Source organism: Lissotriton helveticus, chromosome 5_1 (assembly GCF_964261635.1).
Source record: "Lissotriton helveticus chromosome 5_1, aLisHel1.1, whole genome shotgun sequence".
Lineage (NCBI taxonomy): Eukaryota > Metazoa > Chordata > Amphibia > Caudata > Salamandridae > Lissotriton > Lissotriton helveticus.
Window position 1 is genome coordinate 320,328,539 of NC_136065.1, and position 12,595 is coordinate 320,341,133.

Genomic DNA, 12,595 nt, shown 5'->3' on the forward strand with positions numbered 1-12,595 from the left:
GATGGGGTACATAAGTCCCCCTCGCCATGTTTTCGCCCTCTTTTGCACCGGACGCGCCGTGGATGCCTGGGGGTGGACACGCTATCTCCCACCCTACCGCTTACCCAGCGTGTTGTTGTAAGGGACATGGCATGAACTTTTTAATGTTTTTATTTTAGCGTTGCAGAAGGAGTTTCAGGGCAATCTGGAAGCATATGGGTACAGAAGGGTACCTCAGCGCGGCACACAGGGGTGCCAGAGCCTAACTCCATGGGCCTCATGGGAGGTTCCTGGAACCTGTGTTGGTGCCCCGTTAGTCCTTCAGGCGGTTGTAGGCCTGAGCAACCGGGGGCTTGCCTAGCTACGCTCCACCCCGAAAGGGGTGTGAGTATCAGGGACCAATGGTAAGGTGATCCTGTGTTTAATACATCCTTGGTGAGCAAAATAACGATGGATTAAACCCAGATCTGTGACTGGGGGTGAATGTTTTGCCATTGTGCAACATTCCGTCCATCATCTTGTTTGTTTTGCTATTCACCCTATGTCGGAAGGTTATGCCCAGATGTGGGTCCCTTGCTCACTACGCCACTGGAGTCAAGCTATCCTGGCTGAAGACGGCTGATAGCCAGAAACCGGTCCTAGGATGCTTGATTCCGGTCCAGGAAAGACATGGCTTGGCAGTTCGGGCTGGACTGTTCCCATGAGGCACAGGGTCAAGACTGATTTGCATATGGCCATGTCTGAACTGGGGTGGCTTGGTGAGCAAAATAACGATGGATTAAACCCAGATCTGTGACTGGGGGTGAATGTTTTGCCATTGTGCAACATTCCGTCTATCATCTTGTTTGTTTTTCTATTCACCTTATGTGGGAAGGGTATGCCCAATTGTGGGTCCCTTGCTCACTACGCCACTGGAGTCAAGCTATCCTGGCTGAAGACGGCTGATAGCCAGAAACCGGTCCTAGGATGCTTGATTCCGGTCCAGGAAAGACATGGCTTGGCAGTTTGGGCTGGACTGTTCCCATGAGGCACAGGGCCAAGACTGATTTGCATATGGCCATGTCTGAACTGGGGTGGCTTGGTGAGCAAAATAACGATGGATTAAACCCAGATCTGTGACTGGGGTTGAATGTTTTGCCATTGTGCAACATTCCGTCCATGATCGTGTTTGTTTTGCTATTCACCCTATGTGGGAAGGGTATGCCCAGACGTGGGCCCCTTGCTCACTACGCCACTGGAGTCAAGCTATCCTGGCTGAAGACGGCTGATAGCCAGAAACCGGTCCTAGGATGCTTGATTCCGGTCCAGGAAAGACATGGCTTGGCAGTTCGGGCTGGACTGTTTCCACGAGGCACAGGGCAAAGACTGATTTGGATATTGCCATGTCTGAACTGGGGTGGCTTGGTGAGCAAAATAACGATGGATTAAACCCAGATCTGTGACTGGGGGTGAATGTTTTGCCATTGTGCAACATTCCGTCCATCATCTTGTTTGTTTTGCTTCCCTCCCTTCATCCACACTTGTGGTGTTCCCTCTTGCCTCTGTGCTTCTCCCACCACCACTTTTTGCATTATGTTCATCTCTTTCACCCTATACCCGTGTTCTCATGTTCGTATTGTTTCTCCCCTGCCTGTCGTGTTTCGTCTTCCCCCTTCAGCCATGTTGCTTCCTACCCCACCCTTTGTGTTGCTTCACCCCCCACCTGCAACCCGCACAACCTTCTTTAATTTTATCTTTGAAGCTTTTTTTTGCAAATTTTTTCATTTACGGATACTGATGCAAAGTGGGCTGGTAACTAAAAAGAAAAAAATGCCTGTTATTTTGTAATTGTGCACGTGTGTATAGTATACATGCAGTCACCTACAAAATGATGAAGCGGCTGCGACAGATCACACTTTTGCTGGACCACACAGCAAATGCCTCTTACGGGCTCTGTGTGTGACTCTGCTGCTGTCATCTTGCTCTCTTACCTTGATCTGGTTACACATCAGTTACAATTACCTATTGTGTGGAATGAGACATCTTTATGAATGTAATTATTTTTGTTTTCTATTGCGCTTGGCATGCCCATCCAAGGTCAGCTCGAAGCTTGTCAGACAAATCAGTTGGCAGATATTTTCCTTGCTTTTCTTTAGAAAGTTTAGGCAAATTGAGATATATTAATGCCAGGCCTGCCACCTTGAAAATAAAACTTGCTGTGTGAGATGGGTGGGAGGGGCGACCCTTGTGGGCACCGGTTTAAGGCTGAGAACTACCTTTGAGGCCTCAGCCCCCAGGCACTGCCCCTTTCGACCTCCTCCACACTCCGGGCTTCAGACGAGGTCCTGGGGTGTTTTAACATCTCTTGATAGACTTTGGCTGCTTACAGCCTCCGAAGAGGAGCTGGATATCCACACTTTTCAGTAGTTGATAGTTCCTCTTGCCTGCGACCACGTGATTTTGGCTCCTCACCAGGTGACCGCCAAAAGAGAACCGAAACCGTGTGACACACGGTGGCACCGTGTGAGTTGGCAGGCCTGGCTAAAACCGCGTTGAGTGCATTTGGAAAGTACCTCTCTGCTCGGAGACGGGTGAGCCGTTTGCAGCTTTTGATAACCTGCACATTGTTTGATACTCCTCGCTGTGACTCAGCCATGGGAAAGAGGGTGTGCCCTTCTCAGGGTGGAAACATATTCTGATGCCCAGACCAGCTGACACTTAACACTTGTCCTGCCAATCCCTTTCATTCACTGCCAGTGCGGATGTCACTTGGGGAGGAGGCGGGGTGCAATACTGCGAGCATGGGAGTCACATAGGATTATGTTACAAGCCACACCCACTCAATCAGGGTCTATTGTAGTCATGCCACTGCCACTAAGTGGGAACACACTTTTGTGAGACTGGCTGAATACATTCTTTGTAGTATAACTAATTATGATCAATCATAATGTAACTGATTGATCATAGAGCAAACATATAGAACAATGTATACAATTATATATATGTGAAAATAATAATGAAATTGTGCAACTATTATTCTCTTCTGAACGAGCTTTGATAACAAACTTATAATGGTGCTAGATGGCGTATGACCCCCCCATAGGCTGTCATTTCTAGGAATTCTGTGAGGCTCTCAAACTATACAGGTAAAGCAGTTTGCTATACAGGAATACCTTAATTCAACAATTTACATGCATTACCAGCAGGATCATCTAGCTTGAAATGATTCTGGGGCATGGTGGCTGAAGTCTATAGAATGATGTACACTCCAGTCACTGTCTTTATGAGTCTGCCACGCCCTGCTTCTCCATTTCGCTTCTGCACTTAGCTAAGCATGCAGCAGCGCTACTGTTGTTATTGATGCATTAGGGATGCATCCCATGACAGCACGACAAGTTATAAAATGGATATTCCGATTCCGCCTTTTAGGTCGAGCCATGCATTGTGATGCATGCACACATCAGTGGGATGATGTGACTAACATCGTGCCTATCTTTTTCTTTTTTTACAATGCTGCACTGCACCCTTAAAAGCAATTGGCAAAGCCAACAAGGCCCAAAGGCGAGACATATTGGCTTTGCCATGCCTATTTACAGTTTGGGGATGTCAGATGCAAATTCTTACTTGGCAGCATCTGAAAACACCAAAGGGTTAATTGCCTGTTAGATTTATTAGTGATCCTATTTGGTCACATTTGGTCCATCGAACATTTTCATGGGCTGCTTCATAGGGGGCTTACATATTCTAACAGTCAAGTCACTTGTCATGCTCCGCGTACAGAGAGGGATCCTTGGCCGTGATCAGCCCTTTTGTCATATGTGACAGACTATACATGCAGGTCATGTTGTGTCCCTAGAAGCCTCACCTAATTCAGGGGGCACAGCGAATTATTGTGGCAGTTTAAAAATGTCTCTGGTTGTTCTTCTGGGGTTTAGTTTTGCAGAGTACCCAATTCTATCCATCAGCTGCAACATTTAGGGGCATATTTTCAAGGGCTTATCTCCACCAGAACTTCACTGTTTGTGATGTTCTGGTGACGATAACCCATTCACCTTATTTATAAGGCAGCGTTAAGCCACTTACCATGCCGTTTTGTGAATAATACCCCATTCATGCAGCACTTAACATGAAAGGGGAGGGCAACGGATGTTACAGTGGGCATTCCTCTGCAACTCCCAGAGCATTTTGACGCTGCCCCCTATGTACAATGGTGGTATAAATATGGGACTGCGCCAAAAATAAGACCATGAAAACTTTGTCTTAACCTGGCGCAATGAGGAGAATTATTAGTTTGACCTCGTTTTTGCTGTTTCTATGTGCGCTGCATTCTGCATGGACAATCATTTCCTGAATTGCAGGCCCCCTTGCACTATAGTTGGCACTAGGCAGCTAAATTTAGCACCAGCACTAGGAAAAATGCAGGGGTGCGCTGTATTATTGTAAATACTGCACATCCCTGCGTTTCCAGAATGTTGGAGTGCGGTGTTACTGCCATTCATACATATGCCCCTCAGTTGTACATATGCCCCTTAATTTTTTAGGGGCCGCAGTTTCTGACTTACCCAGTTGCTATAGGAGCTCCACAGGTAGAGGCAATTAAAGCTGTTCCTCTAACCAAACCTCTAACGGTCCCTTACAGGCAGGGCCATTGGATTTATGCAGCAAGGAAGGACAAAATTATGTGACAAGACTGACTAAATTGTGTGATAAGAAAAGGCAAATTATGTGGCGTAATGCAGCACTTTTTTAGTATTACTTTATTTTTTTGATTTATACACACTTACAGTTATGTTTCATCTCATTAGTACATGATTAACACCAAAATACAGCAAAAAGCAACTGAAAGGTGGCCAGTCAACCACTGCAGAGGGCCTTCCACTGCACTACAATATGGCACTACATTTTTAATAACTTTTGATCTGTTTGAGCTGGAAAGAAAAAAATAGTTAAAATCTGCAGAATAAGCAGCAGATGGCAGATAATGTGGTGAAACCATAATTATTGGAAAATGCTGCAGCTGCAAAATCGCATAACCCCAATGGCCTTGTGTACAGGTTGTCATTTTCTCCATCACATATACTTTGAGATTCCCCTGCATACGGTGCATCTATGCCATCTGCCACAGACCACGTCCATTTTGTAATGTTTTAGTTTGTAGTGTATTAATAACTTTTTGGATTTAAAGGGGCAGACAACGCCTGCTAGCTTGTGTGCCCTGGTTAGCATGCTGTGTCTCTGCAGTGATGCTTATGTGTATGACTTTCTTTCAACTCACTGCCCAGAAGTACACGAATTCCAGCTGCACCTACTTCAGGTTACTCTACTGTACTCAGCATGTACTTTGCAGGTTGCAGAGAGAGAGGCAGAGCAAGTGAGAAAAAGGGAATTATCCCCACTAAGAGTCATTGGTAGTAGTGTGTACACCTCTGGAGGCCACTCATGAAGTATTGTGTCCAGAATGGAGCTATCCACTGTTAGAAATGGAAACAAATACTGTGTGAATCCACAAATTAGAGGAGTACGGGTGTTTTGCCACATTGTGTGAAGCCATGAAGGATGTTGACGTGAGAAGCTGTTTAATTCAATTAATTATATGCACTCATGTTATGTCTCACCCATAGTCAGCTTTAAGCTGTCTGTTGCTGAAGACCTATTGTGGACAAAACTGCAGTGGGCTTCGCTTCAGCTCATTATGCATTATTGGTTAGCATTCTTTTCAGTCTTGTTTACTTGCTTCTTATTAAATTGTTTTCCTTCCTCTTTTTGTGTTTCTCTCTAGCCTTTACCATAGTTTCTTTACTATCCATTGAATTGTATAAATGTGTCTTTCTTCGGCTTACATTTAAGGACTATTCAGCATTCCAAGGGAGTGTGTGTCTTTTCTTGCACTCTCCCTCATGAGCTGTTTCCTCACTTAGGGCCAGATGTAGGTTGGTCGGTAACGGCCGAAAATCGGTATTTTCGGCCGTTACCGAGCGGTATTCAAGAATTGGTATGTAGGGGCATTATTTTACAGAATTGGTAAATTTACCGAATCGGTAAATTGACTGATTCTGTAAAATACCGAATCTGTATTTTTTACCGATTCTGTAAATTCCCGATGTAGGTGGGACTCTTCTGAGTCCCACAGGCCCTACAAATTCGGTATTTTAACACACAATCCAATTGGGTGTTAAAATACCGAATTTAGGTGTGCATGCACATGTGTGCATGCACACCTAGCCATGTGACAGACAGACATGCCCTTAGGGCATGTCTGTGTGCCACATGGCGCACATGCCTATTTTTGGGGTGCCAGAGGGTGTCAAAGTGACACCCCCTGCACCCTTGCAGAATTCGGTATTTACCGATTCGGTAATTACCGAATCGGTATTTCCCATTGATTCCTATGGGCTTCACAGCCCATAGGAATCAATAGGGAATACCGATTCGGTATTTACCGAATCGGTAAATACCGAATTCTACAGATTCGGTATTTCAACATCTAGAAATACCTACATCTCCCCCCTTCATATTTACCGACTCTTAAATACCGAATCAGTAAAATTCGGTATTTAAGAGTCGATAAATATGATTTACCTACATCTGGCCCTTAACCTGTTCCATGCTCATGACAAGGTCAGCTCGTCATGCAGTTTACTGGACCTGTGCTTATGACGAGCTGACCTTGTCATGAACAATGGTAAATATCCATTTGCAGCACAGGAGAAAAATCTCCTGTAGCATTGAAGGTGTTAAATCTGTGCTCTTCATTATGTTTCATTCCCCACCAGCTTGTTTGCTGCTCCCCTGTTCCTCCCCATTCCTCTCAATTCTCCTTCTTTATATTTTTTTACACCCCCTAATGACCTCATCCGTTACTTCCCCCACCTGTAGGTGCTTACATCATCCCCCACACTCCTGCCTGCTTTGCTGTTATGCCCTCTTCTATAGCTCGTGGCATAAGACTTATTGTTAGCTTACCAAGTTCTTCAGAGGGCTTAAAAACACCTAATGCTTGCCATTGGATGGCGTAATTGTCACTCTCATTTGCTTGCTTCTTATTCAATGGCTTGCCTTGTCCATCTTGTGTTTACCCCTCCTGTGGAATGCATCTTTCCACTGCTCACTTTCAGAGAACTACTTTTTCTTTTTGCTTAAGCACTCCACAAGAGTAAGTGTGTTATCTAGCTATCACTGGTGAGCTTCCCCACTTCCTGCTCCGTATTGCTCTCGCTCATCCACCTGCTTTTATTTCCCTCCCCTCCCCCTTTTTCTCTTACGTGTGCTTTGCCCCCAGTACTCTGTTGCTATCCCTCATCCACCCACATTTCTGCCCACCCCCTGTGCTGCTCTCGCTTGTTCCTTTTTGTTTAAGTACACCACAAATACATGTTTTCTAGCTGTCTCCCTTGAGTACTTCACTCTCTCCTACATCCCCTGTGAGTTTCTTTTCTGTTCTACCTTCTGTCCCTCTCGTGCGTCTCTTTTTCACCCTCTGTGTGATGCATTTCCCTTCCCAGACCTACCAACAAATGCAGCCTTTTTTTTCAGAGAAATTGGACAGTTGCTCAGGTCCCCCACCTGCCTAAGTCCCCCCCCCCGGGGAAAGAGATCTTTCTCATCTCTGTCCATTTCTCTATCTCATCTTCTCTTCCTCTCCCTGCCTACCTCTTCCTCTGGTTATGTGACTCTACACAGTACTGATTTTTTTTACTCCAGGCAAAACCTATAATGGGGTCCCATGTTTAGAAAAAAAATTGATTGCCCATTTTCTCCCAGAAGAACACCAAACAGTATTGCATCATACAGAACTTTGAGAAACGAAGTCATAGAAAATGAGCTAAAAACATCCTGACCGAGCGCCCAGTGTCGATTCACATCGGGGTTTCTCGGCAGGTGGGAGCCCCGGGCAACTGCTCACTTTGCCCATGACTTAAAACCAGTGGTGGATGGTAGGGAAAAAGGGTAGCGGGGCGGGGGGGACAGGGATGAGGGGGATAAAAAATATTTTTATAAACCACTTACCTTTTCTGCCACCTCTCCTCTCCTCCCTCTCCGCTTCTCTTTTCTTCCTGACTCCAGTCCAGAAGAAGCTACAGGAAGCACCCGGGCACACAGACTCCCCTGAGCCAATCATAATGCAGCATTGTGATTGGTCTGAGCACTGTGCATCAATGCCCCGTGCTGCTCTTCTGTCCCTCTAGATATCTACAGTGGACTCCATCTCCTGCCCTCATCCCAGTGTGCACATGTTTCTTTCCCTCAGAGGATGAGCGAGGGGACAGATGGGTCTCAATACCGGTCACAGTGTTCTGGGGCCAGCCCTGCTCGCTTTGCCTCTTATTTGCTGTCCACACTAAGAGGGCGACTCACAGTGCTGTCACTCAGCCTTATGTGGCTGCACTGGGAGCTTTTTTTCCTGCAAATGCAGAGCCTGCCCTAGCCTTAGGAAAAGCAGTAGGATCAGAGATGTAAATCCTCAGTAGGATTGCTACAAAAGCTTAGCCTACCACCATAATCGGTAGGGGTGGCGTGTGTGGAACACACTTTGTAGCCAGGATGGTCAGGGGCAGATGTATCAAGCGTTTTTTTTGTCGCAAACACTGCAAATAGCAAAATAGCGTTTGCGACAAAAAAACGGGAAATGCGATGTATGAAAAAAATCGCATCTCAAAATTAAAGAATCGCAAAATTTGTGATTCCTTAATTTTACGCTACCATTTAAGGAATCGCAGAAAGCAATTCCTTAAATGGTATGTAAGAAAGAAGAAAGTTTTGCGATTTCACTATAGGAAATCGCAAATTACCACCAACTTGTAGTTGGTAGTAATTTGTGAATTATTCTACAAATGCACTTTTTGCAATTTGTAAAGGTGGCATGTGACGTTTAGGGCATGTATGTACGCCATATGCGCACACATGTCAATTTCAGGGGGTGCAGCAGGGTGTCCTTAAGACACCCTTGCACCCTTCTAATTATTCTCAATTTGTGATTAGCAAATTGCGAATCGCAAATTGAGAATAATTTCACATTCATTCCTATGGGCCTCCTGGCCCATAGAAATTAATGGGAAATTATTCCTTAATTGCGATTAGCAATTTGCTAATCGCAATTAAGGAATTTTAAGAAATCGCTAATAAATAGTGAATTTCTACATACATACCATTTTGCAATTATCAAATAGCGATTCCTTAAAAATCGCTATTTGAGAATCGCAAAAGGGTATCTTGATACATCTGGCCCTATGTCTTCTACCATCATCCATTCACGAACCAAATACTCCTGCATCTGTACAACTTACATGAGCAGAAAGTAGGCTGAAGATGCATTTGTGCATAGGAGGGACACTGTTCATTACTCTATCAGACAAGGGTCCCAGTCCAATAACAGGCTCACTGACACCCTCTGTGGATGCAGTTTGGACGAGGGTGGCTGTGATGAAAGCAGTGGCATAGCACAAAATAATGGGCCCCCTTCAAAACGTAAAGAGGGGCCCATCAGCTCACATATATTCCTTGGCTGTGGATTGAATGGGGGCCCCCTGAAGATTTGGGAGGTCGCTAAACGGTTGCTGCCCCCACTGCACCATGGGGGTTGCATGGGCCTGTGTTACTACCCTGGATGGAGGTGAGTACCGAGTCTATAGGCATTATCCAAATTGGCAGGGATTCCTTGCATGCTCTCCATGGCAGATGTCCTATGTTGTGTGATTGTGTCACTCACCCCCTTGTCTGTTGAGGTAGATCTACAGGTGATAGACTTGGAGACTATACAGCCTTGTAGAGGATTGGGGAGGCAGTAGGCATCATAAGGTATTTGATGTACATCAATGTTACGGAAAATGAAAAATGTCCTCCAGTGCAGTCTGCTGGGATCAAGAGTCTCTTGCTTTGAAAAACTGAATGCTGGTTGGATGTGTGACTGAATGCTGGGAGTTAGATGAGTGAAAGGCTTCCATGGAATGTACAGGCCCACTTGTGCTCCCTCTCTGACAGGGCTTTGGGCAGAGTGAAATTGTAAGTTCCTTGCATATTCTCTTTTCATGTTTGGAGACGGAGACCCTTTGTTTGAAAGACAAGCAATACAAATGGTGGACTACATCCTTAGGACTTGGCTCTACAAATTCCCATAAAACACATGTCCTAAACATTGGCAAAAAGATTATGGCTTGAATAAACACAAAATGGATCTCACAACCCCCTGCTCTGTCTTCGTTATTCCAAAGGGGAAGGCTTGTTCTTATTGGAGCATGTGTGTGTGTGTGAGTGTGTGTGTGTGTGTGTGTCTGTGTGTCTGTGTCTGACAGTCTGTCTGGCTGTGTGGTGTGCCCATGTTGTGAGTGTGTGACACATGTATGGTAGTAGGACTCTGCTTACAGTGGGCTTCTGAGTACTGGGACCATTGGAGTTAATTTTGGATGACCCCTGGCTTACCATGGACCAATATGGATGGTAGTACAGCTTCCTCAGACAGTAGACTACAGACTGCATCTCTTTGACTGGAGTGCGAGACTGAGAACCTGAAGAGAAGGAGGATGGAGGCAGAGCTCCCCTTGGAAATTGGTGACAGCTGGGCGTAGATATCTCATGTTTCATTGCGACATTGTATTGGATAATCCTGCAAAGAGTGAGCATCATTGCCACTTGCTGTCAAAACCACATCTTTGCACAAGGGCTGTATCTGAGAAACACCTTTAAAGGAGAACCCAACCAAACCGATTATGAAAACTTCACACAGTGGGTCCACAATCCCTGTCTAGAAGATGTGCACAAAAGTGCGAACCAATCCACCCTATTTTGTTCCTGTTCCAAGTTTTTCATGGCCAATGAAAAACTGGGAAATGAGTGCTCTGCAGAGTACTCAAAGAACTTTCTGTATGAGGGCAAGTCTCCGGGAGATGAGGCGACATTACCAGAAAAGTGCACTTACTCCCAGAGGATTTGAGGGTCTGCCTAGAATGTAGAGCTCTGCCTGTTTGCTAATTACTGGATGGAGTGTGCCTGGCACAGTAGGAGAAGAAACGTTCGAGGAGGAAAAACCTAGCATGTTCTGAGCATGAGAAAGGCCAGAGAGGGTGAGTGACTACCATGGAGCAAATGCAGGAATGACCCTTGAGTGGAGGGATCTCCCTTTCTCTCAAAATAGTTTTGGGCAAGAACCACATCAAGACTTCATCAAAAATCAAATATCAAGTGAGTCCTACAGTCTGCTAAGACAAAAAGAGTAGTGCTCCGACTGCTGACGTTGGAGTCAGTGTGCTCTGTCTTTGCTGAGAAGCGCACACTGATTGGCAAACTACCAGAAGTCATCTACAATAGTTGTGATCAGCCAGAGGCCACAATTCCATCTGCATATGGCCAAGTGAGGCCACAGCGGACGTAGTCAAGCTCCTCCCATTAAAACCTGGCCTAGGGAGACTCCACCTGCTAAAGACCAGAGCTCAATCAATCATCAATCAATCAATCAGGGTTTTGTAGAGCACTCTACTCACCTGTGAGGGTCTCAAGGCTCTGAGGGGGGTGTGAGCAGCTCCTTTAGGGTCATTCAAAGAGCCAGATCTTGAGTTCCTTTCTCAATTGCTGCAGTGTCGAGATCTGTCGGAGGTGAAGATGGAGTTCGTTCCAGGTCTTGGCCAAGATGTAGGAGCAGGATCTGCCACCTGCTCTGGCCCTCTGGATGCGAGGGACTGTAGCTAGGGCGAGGTCGGTGGAGCGGAGGAAGCAGATTCGGTCGTTGACGTATTGGGGTCCGATGTTGTGGAGGGATTTGTAGGTGTGTGTGAGCAGCTTGAAGGTTATTCTTCTTTTGACAGGGAGTCAGTGGAGGTTGCGGAGGTGCTGGGTGATGTGGTCATGTCGTGGGATGCTGAGGACGGGTCTGGCTGCGGCGTTCTGGACGGTCTGGAGTCTGTGAAGGAGTGTTTTGTTGGTTCCAGCATAGAGCGCGTTTCTGCAGTCCAGTCTTCTGATGATGAGTGCATGGGGAACAGTCTTCCTGGAGTCAGGGGGATCCATTTGAAGGTCTTGTGGAGAATGCATAGGGTGTTAAAGCATGTGGAGGACATGGCGTTAATCTGGTGGTTCATGGTCAGAGAGATTCGATTATGATGCTGAGGTTGCGTGCCCGGTCTGTTGGGGTGGATGGGTTTCCAAGGGCAGGGGGCCATCAGGTGTTGTCCCATGCGGAGTGGGTGTAGCGGAGGATGAGGACTTCTGTTTTCTCCACGTTGAGCTTCAGGCAGCTGTGACCGCTCAGCCCTCCACAGGGCTTGGTCGCCCCACTCACTGCTGCCGCTCCTGCCTGCCTTTGCCGCCTCCTGCCTGCAGATTCCTTGGCTCGCTGCCAGCTGCTCCTGGGAATTTCCCGCTGCTCCTGGGAATTTCCCGCTGCCCGCTGCTTCTTGGAATTTCCCGCCGCTGCCTCCCTGCGGCCCCGCCCCCCTGTGATTCCATTCGCCGCCCCGCTCCCGCCACCCAGCTGCTCCTCCCTCCCGGCTCCTTACTTATGACGCCCCCAGAGCAACCGCGCAGCGGACGCGGGCAGCGGGAGAGCCTATTGAGTGCCGAAGATGCGCCAAAGGTAAGCCCGTCTGCGCCCGTCCGCGCCTGGCCCGCACCCAGCGCCAGGACCCCTGGCCCTCCCCGCCGAGGCAAG